The sequence below is a fragment of the Chaetura pelagica genome, unplaced genomic scaffold (assembly GCF_000747805.2).
Source record: "Chaetura pelagica isolate M959 unplaced genomic scaffold, ChaPel_1.0 scaffold211, whole genome shotgun sequence".
NCBI lineage: Eukaryota > Metazoa > Chordata > Aves > Apodiformes > Apodidae > Chaetura > Chaetura pelagica.
In genome coordinates, this window is record NW_009952157.1 from 280,068 (window position 1) to 291,526 (window position 11,459).

Genomic DNA, 11,459 nt, shown 5'->3' on the forward strand with positions numbered 1-11,459 from the left:
CTGCTCACTTTAACAGAATTGATTAAGAATCACTCACGTGAAAGGAGAACGAGGTCCTGTGATTCTATAACTTTTTATACTAAGCTGTTTGCATATGTATCTGAGAGGAGCAGCTCGTAAGAAAATATAGTGGAATTTAGAGCCTTTTTTTCATCAGTTCAGTTAATCAGTTTACTCTGGTCTACTGATCACTTCTGCTGCTTTGCATGTGATTATCCTTGTAAGTGAGGTCAGCTTTATCGAGAAAGAAAATATCCTTTATAAATCCAGCTGGTAGCATCATCAGAAGAAAAGAGACAAGTTGGGCATCTATAAAGTGTTGGGTTTTGGTTGGTTGGTTGGTTGGTTTGTAGTTTTTGTTTTGGTGGGATTTTTTTTTTGTTTGTTTGTTGTTGTTTTTTAAAGACAAAGCCTTACCTGGAATTAGAGATATAAAATAGATATTATATTTTATATATTAAATATAGATAAAGGCATGTTATGGCTGTAAGACTGTAAGCTGAATCCTGATTACTTCTGCTTCTGTCAAAAGAAAACTAGAGCTTACCTGTCTGGTATGACATTTCATTCTTGAAGGCTTGTAGCAGCACCCTGGGGTCCCCACCTACAATATGACAGATGGTTCTCACCCAACTAAATACATAAGCCTGTGATTAGACTTAGGCATCATGAGTAGTATCACTTAGGTGACAAGTGTTCTTGTATACTCTGAGGTATTATGGTCTGGCTGTGCAGCCTCTCCCATTACAGAGGGCCTGAAAGTGTCAAGAAGATCCACTGCCTGGCTCTTCCCTTTTGCTTCAGCCTTATCCCATACAGAACTTCTTAAACATTGTATTAGCAGAGTTGTCAGGCAGAGAAGTGATTTTAAGTGGTCTCTTGGCTGCACTGAGAACATGGGAAGATAGGACAGAAGGGGTTGGAAGGGCTGAAGATCCTTCTCACTATCTCCTTCCTGCACAGTATGTCTAGCATACATATGAATGGCAGCATGTGGACCATACAGTCAGAAAGTCACACAAAAATATAGATCAACATTGACACCTCTGAAGTCCAATGTCCAGAGCAGAGCTAATTCCAGTTTTAAAAAAGGTTTTTCAGGGTTTTCCCTGGCCAAGTTCTGAATATCTCAGTATTCTTATGTGATGTACCAGTAAGTGCAAGTCCAGTTATCTATAATGGAATAAAATAGAGATGAGCATGAGGGCTGGAATCAGATGTGGGTCAGGGTTGGAATCAGATTTCAAATGGATTTAAGCTTCAGGAATTTTGTACTGTTGCCTTGGACTTTTTCTTTAAGGGTACCTTAAAATTACTTGAAATGGAGAGGAGCAGTTTAACCAATCTAGAACAACAGGGCTGAATCCAGCATTTATCAATATCCCCAAAGGAAAAGAAGTAGCTCCTGCAGTCTCTTGATTAACAGAGCATAAAATGAGGCACCCACCCCTTTCTATTTTAAGGAGATATGACTGAACAAGTTCAAACAACATAAAAACTGACTTCTGACTCCTTTCCATGTACATTAACCATTGGGTCACGGGGTGTTTTTTCCCCTGAGAAAACCAATTTTCCCAGAATTGGAGTGGCATTTAGAAGTACTCCCACCATATTTTCCCCCATCCCAGCCCTTTCTTAGGCATGGCTGTCCAAGTGGCAGGAGAATCAATGGGCTGTGACACCAGTTAGTGGTTGACAAGCACTGGCAGGTGTAGATGTAAAGCCACACATTGCATTTATTTCCTTCTGCCATGCCACAATGGAAGCTCGTGTCTGTTTTGCTGTGTAGATCCTTAGGTGTCTGTAATGTGACTGTGACAGTGGAGAGGATAAGGACAGCTATCAGGAGTGCTTGGCATGCAGAAGTTTGTTCCTGGTAGCCCTGCTCACAGGGAGCAGGCTCATTCAGTGTCCTGGGACCAGGTCACAACTTCTTCCGTGCAAATTGTTGTCAGCTCTCTTCTGCAGACACATGGAAGATGCTGTGTCAGTCACTTACCATGGGGGACTGAAGCAAACGGTGCATGGGCCCAGCTGGGGCATGCCAGAGACCTGTGTGGAGACTGCAGACTCTCCTCTCCAAGAAAAGTAGAGAAAGGAAAAGACCTGGTCCCCATGGGCTGTACAGACTTGCCCACAAGCTACCTGAAGCACAAGGGTTGCCAGCTGGCTAGCACTGGACTAAGGGCTTGACCCTCTGCCCTCCAGTACTCAGGCATGAAACCTCTTTGCAGGTCATAAAATGAGTCATGGTGCCTGATGTGTTCCCTCATGAAAAGGGAGAACTGACCTCTGAGTGTTGCCTGAAGGAAGGGGTGCAGGCTGCTCTTTTCTGAAGACCCCTGGAGTTTTGACCTTCCATTGTAAAAAGGCCTGGATGCTGTAGAGCTCCAGCACAATCTCTCTTTCTCGCTGCTTCTTCCACTAAGAACATCTACTGACAAACCCAGCCCCTGTGCATTTTCCCTAGCTATAGAATACAGCATATGGGTTTATTTCTCCTTTGAGAAATCCCAAAGAAAGCCTCATCCAACTGAGAGCTTCAAAAGCATACAAAGCTCTCATAAAGTACAATTTTAGAAGCCTCAGCATTTTAGGCAAACCTGTCCAAGCCTGTCAATTAATGAACAAAGAGGCAGAGCCCTGGAATGGAAACTAGATTCAGCCTAACTGGGTAGTCAGATGCATACATGGACCAGAATATTTCTGTGCAAGGGGTAGTGCTTAGAGGACACCAGAGTCTGGCAGGGGTGAGATATGGACTGCCATGATCATTGTTTGTATCTGGATCTGTAAAGAGGTGGCACGGGGAATAAGAAATACTACAAGGCTATCATGGCGCCTCAGAATGCAACGACAGCTTCAGGTACTGAAACTTCTGCAAGAAATTGTTAGCTGATATGAGCAAAAAGATAAAAATCTGGGAGCTGGAAATATGGGTAATCGAAAACAAGCTTCTCACACACCCAGGAGAAAATACATATCAGAAATGTAACTACTCAGCAGGAGGGTGGAAATTGGAAAACAATCAGTGGTGAGGGACTCCAGGGTGGTAAGAGCAAAACAGACACGAGCTCCCACTGTGAGATGGCAGAAGGAAATAAGTGCAATGTGCAGCTTTACATGAAGGGGCAAGTGAGGAGGTGAGGAGGAGGAGATGAGCAGGTATGGAGTATTGCATGGTAGCAGGGCTTGTCAGCAGCCATGGGCTCCTTATTTAGCCAGACTCTCCAGTTTATCATAAAGTGAACACTTTAGACTCCAGGGGACTTGAGAAGCATATAAAAATGAAGAATTTTAAAGACATTTAGGTACCTGTAGGTAACTGGAATACCTTAAAAATCTACCCTGGGAGTTGCATTACTGATGTGGAATGGGTATGTATCTATTCTTTCATATAAATACCACTAAAATTCCAGCAGTGACAACAAGATAAAACAATCTGGAGCACTGCTTAGGAGAAGGAAGAGGAAACACAATGGGCCAAGTTCTGATCTAGACATTTTTTCTAGAAATTTCTGATCCAGAATTTTTTCCCAGAAATCCTAGGAAGGCAGTGGTCTACTAATGAGAAATGTAGGTATTTCATAGCCTATGGTATGAGAAGCAGCTTGTGTATCAGCGACAGCCTTCACAGGAGTCTGAAGCTCTGACTGGGTATTAGACCACAGCATTCCAAATGCTAACTGGAGCTACTGTGTGATTCGGTTCACCCAACTTTAAAATAAGGTGTGGAAAGGCTAAGTGACTTGCTTTATGTTGTGCAACTTTGGAGGCCTGTCAGGAATGGAAATACCACTCAGACCCTTTATTCTTAGCGGCATCCAGCCAAGGAAACCTCCACTAGGATCTCCAAGGATTTCCTCCTACGAGAAAGGCTTTCAGTTCCAGTAAAGCTGGGAGGCCAGGCAGGGACAGTGAGGGGAATGCCATGCATTGCTCACATGCTTGCAAGCAGCATGGAATGTGAAGCCTGAGATACTGGAGGCAGCAGTGCCTGGCTAGGAGAGCACCCAAGCAGTTCAGGTGGCCACCTGGCAAGGATCCACAAAGCAAAGCAAGGGTGACTCAACACCAGGGGGGACTCAGCAAAGCTCTGCTGGCAGATGCAGAGCAATGCCTCATCCTGAGGTCACCTCTGGGAAGCTTCATTCCTGAGGGGAGCAGAGGCACTTTTGCTTGAATGTGAAACCTCCCCAAACACATGGCAGGAAATCAGAAACCCAGGTCAGCAAATCATTAAATTTTGTATTTAAGCCAAGCCCTACACAAATACATGCAGACTATAGTTTTGGGGTCAGACACAATAGAGACATGGGGGCAGAGAAAGCTAAGTAAGATGTTATTTAAGGTAGTGCTTGATGAGTTTAAAGGAAGGAAGTTTAGGACGTGTTTGCCTGGGATTGCAATGAGTGACTTTAAATGTCCAATGGATCTCTACCTGTCTAAAGTACTCTGGAGGTCCCACAGCAGTCATTTAATCCTCCAGGATGCTGGTTTCCTTAACTACAGAATGTGGAAGTGTTAATTCACTATGTAGTCACACTGGGTAATAGAACAGCTGGAGGATGCCATAAAGACACATTTTGTGTCTATTACTATTTTAAGTAATAGGTATATATTCCTTCTTAATGGTCAATCACGAGTAATTTTTTGGTGGGTCAAAGTCTAAGAAAAAGATAAATCAGCTTGTTCTGCTGCTGTATTTGAATTACTGTTAAAGAACAACTGCCCAAATAAAGTGCTCAAACTCTGAACAACTTGAGTCCAGATTTTTAGCAGCAGTGATCCTTGACTCCTTCTGAAATGGATAGGATGAAGTCCCTTTGCAAATTTAGCCCTGCAGCTTTTCTTAATGCCTGGGATATCTGTGGGCAGATAGGTTTAGGTGGCTCCATAAGTCATATTCTTCTGTTTTCCTGTATCCTGCAGAAGAGGATCTTGAAAAATGCTTAATACTATCTTAACTCTGACCTTGTTTTTTCTGCTGGTGTTAACACGAGTCCACTGGAGCTCCATCAAAATTGCTCTGCTGGTATCTGCTGAATTTAGACTTCTAAGCAGCTTTTTAGAATTGGGCAAAAACCTGTGAATTCTTACTGCATGTGTCCTTCCCTAACTCCAGAGTCTTGTCTAAGTGTTTTTGAAATGGAATAACACTGGAGAAAAGAAAATACGGTCTCCGAAATGCTCTTTGAAAGCAAATACTCACAGAATGATACAGCTCTCCAAAATGTGTTACTTTTTTTGCCTCGAGTAAATGTTGTAAAAACTTCCTTCAGTGTTTGCATAGTGTTACCACCATCATTAAAGGAAGTCCAGAAGTTTAAAGGGGTAATTGCATCAAATAGACTTTAAATCTAGGGTTCAGTTTGGCTTCTGTTACCTAGGTTATATGCAAATTCTGAAGGTATTTCAGCTCTTTTTCTCTAATTTACTTTATCTATTTAATAAATGTTTAACAGACATTGAAATAGTTATGCAAGATATTTTTCAGCATCTACAGCTGCTGGTCAGCTGTTGAGGGCTAAAAATTGCACTTGTAAATAAGGTAAATTACCTTAAGTATTATTCTAACTGTGATTATAATCAGGTAATGCAGTTACTGAAGTTTTGTAGCTGATTATGATTTCATTTGCAATGTGGTAGTGCTGGAGAGCCACCTCATCCCATGACCCTGCTGTATAAGGCACTGTACAAAGACAATAAAAAATAATTTCTACTCTGAAAGACCAGTACTCCAAACTGCCTTTTGTAGCTTATTGTTTTTCACATTTCCTCATTCCTCCCACATCTCCTGTTTTTAAGCTATCCATGCTATCTCCTGCTAACTTGCTGAAGCTTGAGGTTTTTCTTCTTCCTCTCCATTTGTTTATTTCTTTTCCTGGCAAATTAACATCTTCTTTATTTGCGTTCTTTCACATTAAACCCACCTGAATGTCACCATCTCTTTCACTTGAAGGAGTCCTGCTTTCCCTTATTCATTCTCTGCTGCTCTTCACCGTGGCTTCATGGAAATTAGATTTTTGAGAGGCATGAATCACCAGTTTCCATCTACCAGTTCACTGCTGCTGTGTCTGGTCACTTGTTCTCCTCTTTGATCCCCATGGCATTTTGCCACCTCCCACCTCCATCACACAAAACTTAGCAGTTGCATAACGTTGTGCAGACAGTACCCCATGAAACATCACCGTGGTGGGATAAGGTAGATCAATATTATACTTATTATACAGATGAGTAAACTTAGATTAAAATGTAGCAAGGGGCAAGGTCACAGGAGACAGTGTACAAACTCATATTAATCCAAAAATCCTTTACCCTCAACTCTCTGATACATTCACTTTGTGTCATGCTGATGCACTGTTGTTCTCTCAGGCCAGTGGCCAGAGTGGCTTCTTACCAGAACAGTCTTCTTAATATCCAGGCAGTCATATTTGTCCTGGATGTCTCGTGTCTCTACTCAACAGAGTTAAACTTCAGTAGACTTTTGAGCTGCCTTGATTCTGAAAGATGAGTCGTTTTGCTGCTGACTACCCTGTGGCTCAATGCAGCTTTGTGTCTGTGTAGTTACCCTTACCATTGTAAATAGTCTCAAAGAGCCCAGGGGGCCCACAGGGACAAGCTCTAGAGGGTGTTTGAACAGCAAACAGGAATCTAGAGGGAATCCTGCAAACCCACAGCATGGTTGCCAACTGTACATGTGGGCTGAGGTTTAATGTGAGCCACTCCTTAGCAAGAGGGAAAATGAAGGCAACAATTCCACTGACTGCCCCCCTTTCCTGCCCCTCCACCCCCTCCCCTTCCCCTCTATTCAATCTTGGTTTCCTTCCCAAAAAGATCATTTGAAAATGGATAGCTTCAAAGGCCTTCATGATTATGTAGGTTATGGAGCACTGAGGGGTGATCCTGGAGACTCCCAAGTGTTCTTCTATGGGAAGAGCCAAGGATGTTTCCCATCATTAAGAGCCTTCTTAGTGATAGAGACAAATCATTGCAGTGGATTCAGGAATCTGATTCTCCTCAGAGTAAATTGCATAGGTACCTTTGATAGAGTGAGAGAGGGGCATTAGGAAGATGTGATAATAAACATCTGTTTGAGAGGAAGGATTAGAAACCACCAAAAGGCCATTGAAACCAGTGGGCAGATTTAATTGTTGACTTCAGGGAATATAAAGCTCAGATAAATAATGATGGGGATAGAAGTGAACAAGTATTTTTAGAGGGTAAATGACCCTTTAGAAACTATTTTGAGTGGTGAAGAGTAAGACTAGGTGTGGGCCAACAAGTTAGTCAGTCAAATGTTAGATAAAGTATCAGGGAATGCTTCCTAGGAACCAGGTCTGAGCCTGGAGCAGAGCACAAGGGAGAAATGAACACCACACCACTTGGGTGAGTTAGAAATGCATGTTACTTTCCTGCCCTTTTCCCAGAGGAGTGGAGCATTGGTCAATCTAAAGAAGTCTTTCCATCTCTAATTTCCTCTTACTTTGTTTGAGTAGGTTATCTGATCTAATTACACAACATTCAAGTGCACAAATGCAGGAAGAAGTGATAAAATCAAGAGCAGCTCTAATGAGGCCAGAAAAGGAAGAAAAATAGAGTCAGCTCAGGGGACCTTGTTTTGGTGCTATTCAAGCAAAGAAATGGAAACACCGCAGAGACAGAAGAAGCTGGGTGGACTCAGAGGGCTGATTTTGAACTAGTAGAGCATTCAGGATTTTCAGTCTTGAGAAATAAGTAGGTAGCCTTCTGATTAGATAATGTCAGGGAGTGCAGAGAGGAATGAAGACTGCAATAATTCAAGGAAGTGCTCCTGTGATGTAGACATGCACCTGTGCCTGCTGTAGATTGATGTATCTGTTGTAGAGGGCAACAACATACTTTGAAGGACACCACCATCTGCACAATTTGGGAATTTGGCCACAATTGTATGGCTGGAAGTGATGAATTAGAAGAGAGTAAATGCAGCTGATGTGCCTAAATGGTGGAGAATGTCAGAGAAATGGAGTGAAGGTGGAGACTGAGAAATTACCTAAGCCTGTGCATAAGGAAGAAAATAAAAAGAAATGGCAGTGGGTACAGATGTACAAAAGCTGCCAGGACAGAAGGAGGAATCCTTAGATGGCTGCATTCCTTTGTGTGAGTCACTGACTCATTTGAAAAGGAGGACTTCTCACTCAGTGCAGAGTAATTTCTGCATCTTCATTAGATGTGGAGACAAATAATGAGGCTGAGCTTTCCTTGTGTTACCAAAATGAGGAACTTTCTTGGCTCAGGACTTGTTTTCCCACCACATTAGTGTGCAGACCTTCTACCAGGGGTGGCCGATGATTGGACAGGCAAAGCAGGTGGTTACAGAGGTTTACAAGCAGAGATGTGCAAGGTGTCTCTGCAGTTGAAAAGTTCTGGTGTCTCCTCCCCTGTTGCCACATGTTCAGGGGCATCCTGGCTGGCTTCTTTCAACCCTGCCTACATTATTTGGGGCTACCACTGTGATGTGGTGAAGAAATTTCACCACATTTGAAAGTTCTTGCGTTTTCTTTATTCTATTACTGGTAGCATTTATGTTGTATATCTGATCTGTATATATTGCTAGATATTATTCTGATATGAATGTCTCTCTCAAGTCTAGATGTATTTCTCAGCCAGCTCCTGAGGGATGATATGGAAGCCCAATCCTTTTGCTGCAGAGAGAAATGCTGCACATCAGTGTTGGTTGTGCCCACAAGGCATTGCTGGACTTCAGCCTCATGCTTTGACCTACCTGTAAGCCAGAATAAAGCAGCAGGTTAGAAGTCAGTACCAACACTTGGACTTGGCTTCGGGCTCCATAAATCACTTCTGGAGGTCAATTAATTTCTTTGCTCTTTTTTCTCTCTGGCTAAAACAGGAGTAGTCTGGGTTTTGGGGCTGGGGTTTTTTTGGAGGTTGTTTTTTTTTACAACGGGCTAGAGAGGTCATGGTTCTTCCCATATTTTTCTCAGCTATTTCTATTAATTTAATTTATTGTTGCAGCTTAGAGCTCTCAAGCAAGATACTGTTATTTCCAGCCAGAATAAACAAAAATAAGAAAAAAAGAAAATAAAGATGTCTAACTTTTACCTTTATAGAGTATCAGGGCAAGCATCTGTTTCAAAAACAAGGGCAGGGTTTAATTAAGGGAAAGCACATGGACATCAGAGTGCTGCCTGATCACTGTCAAAATAGGTGTTAAACAAGGGGTTTCCTCACCAATATTTTCCTTCTGACTAGAAAATAAGTAAAGGATAATATCCATGTAATAAACCCCAGGTATCACAACTGCACACTGTGCAAAAGATTCCCAGCTGGAAAATTAGTTTAATTTTTCCTCTGTTCAACAACCAAATTATTCTTGCTCGGGTTTTTTCCTGCCCCAGTCAAAAGTATTTCGAGCTCTTCTTCTATAAACCTGAGAAAGTTCCTGTTTGCTGCTGTCCTACATAACAGGCCAGGTGTAACAATTTTATTAGTGTTTTGGTTCTGAAACTGATTTAATTAAAAAAAGCAGCCCAAGTTCTTGGTGATACGACCAATGCCTGGGGAAAAAGGGAGGCCTTTGGCTCACTTCATGGTTAGCGACAATCATCAATGCCCAGACTAGCAGGTCTTCAAAAAATGTGCCAAGAACCCACATTATATTTTAAACAGACCATGAAAGATGTTCAAACTCTTCATCTGGATAAAAGGAAAAAAAAAAAAGAAGGGGGGAGATGGAGGGAGGGAGAGGTTTTCCTTCCAGCAGGCAGTGAGAGATCACTTCACGCTTTGGGAGGTTCCGGGGGCAATTGTGAAGCCATCTCATGTGAACAGATGGAGCCAAAGGATCTCAGCTTTCAACAGGAGCGGGTTAAAGATCTGCTGCCTGTGATGGTGGGCTGCACAGGGCCCGGGAGCATTCTATCCCATGACAATCAGAGCCTCCCGGGCCTGCCAGGGTGGCAGCAATCCCTGGGGAGCAGCTCGGCGAGTTCCCAGCAGAGCGGCACCGGCTGAGCCTCGGGCTTGCATCTGCACTTCACGTTTCAGAGCGTGTCTAATCCCATCAGCAGCAAATTGGAAGCTAGATGTGTACCTCCCATATAGCATATTCTTGTTGGCTTGAAAGAGATCTCCTCCTTAGCCTTCCCCCTTGTCTTTCTATGGGCCGTGCAAGCAGTGGGGCTCCCCCCTTGGGCACACCGAGCTAATCCGATTTACTCAGCCCATCAATGTAACAGCTTTAGATGTTCACATCGGTTAGATGGATGCAGCTGGAACACCAGCAGCATGGCAGGGCAGGCAGGAGAGGGGTGAGAGCAGTGTGGCGAGCAGTGGGATGCAGCATTCCCATGCTGGCAAAAGCAGAAAGAAGTCATTCAAAATGCTGAAGGCTGAGGCACATCTCATACACACACACACACACACATACAGGCACACACAAAGCAGGCTATACATGTTGCAACTCATTACACACACACGCACACACCAGTAGAGTGCAATGTTTTTGCACACCACAGCCCCTGCTTCTGCTTGTTAGCCTTTTATCTCCAGCTGTAAATGCAGGTCCTGGCACACTCTTGCCCTTACTTTACATGGGCCCAGCACATGCTTCGTGTGGTGAGGCCAGTGATGTCTGATCTTGCTCACGGTGTAGCTGGGATAGGTTGAAGTGGCTTGGTTCAGTGGGATTTAGCCCATGCCTGTGTTAGCACAGGCATATGGTCTCACACATGCCCATTCCCTTCTCTTGCTTAAACTGGAAGGTGTGAGTGGAAGGACTGAAGCAAGAACAACACAGAGGGTGCCAAACACCCCCAAAAGAGAGTGTTGGTGATGTGTGCCTTCTGCTCAAGCAGAGACACACATACCACTGCGGAAGAGCTCAGTCTGACCTGAGAAGGCTTTACACTTTACTCCATTCTCAGTTCTTTACAAATTTCTGAACTGAAATTCCTTCCTTTCTTTGGTTAACCTGTCCTGAGTTCCTTTAGCATCCTATAGCTGTATCTCCTTTTACAAGGAGTTAAGAGGACAACAAGGAAGATACTAAGTGCTTCCAACCTCTTGCCACTTCTCCAAATGATCCTGGACTTCAGAAAGAACCAGCATCCACTTCTGGAAACCAAGCAGACAATGCGGGGTGGAGGGGACAGGGGGAATGGAGGTGGGCACTGGGCACTTGTGTCATCACTAATCACTTTACTCTGAGCATGGAACTGCCCTTGGCTTGTGGTTTACCTCACATGCATGACTGACACCTTAATTCCTCTCCTTACCCACTGGAGTTTAGATAGAATTGGGGTGGCTGTTCCTTCCAAAGTATTGCAGTCTGTGATGTGCAAAGGACATTTATCTGTCTGACATTTCAACCTTGCATATTTTTTACATTTAATCTGCTCTTTCCTGTCTGGCTCTCAAACTCTCAGAATTATTTCTTTTTTTTTTTTTTTTTTTTTTTT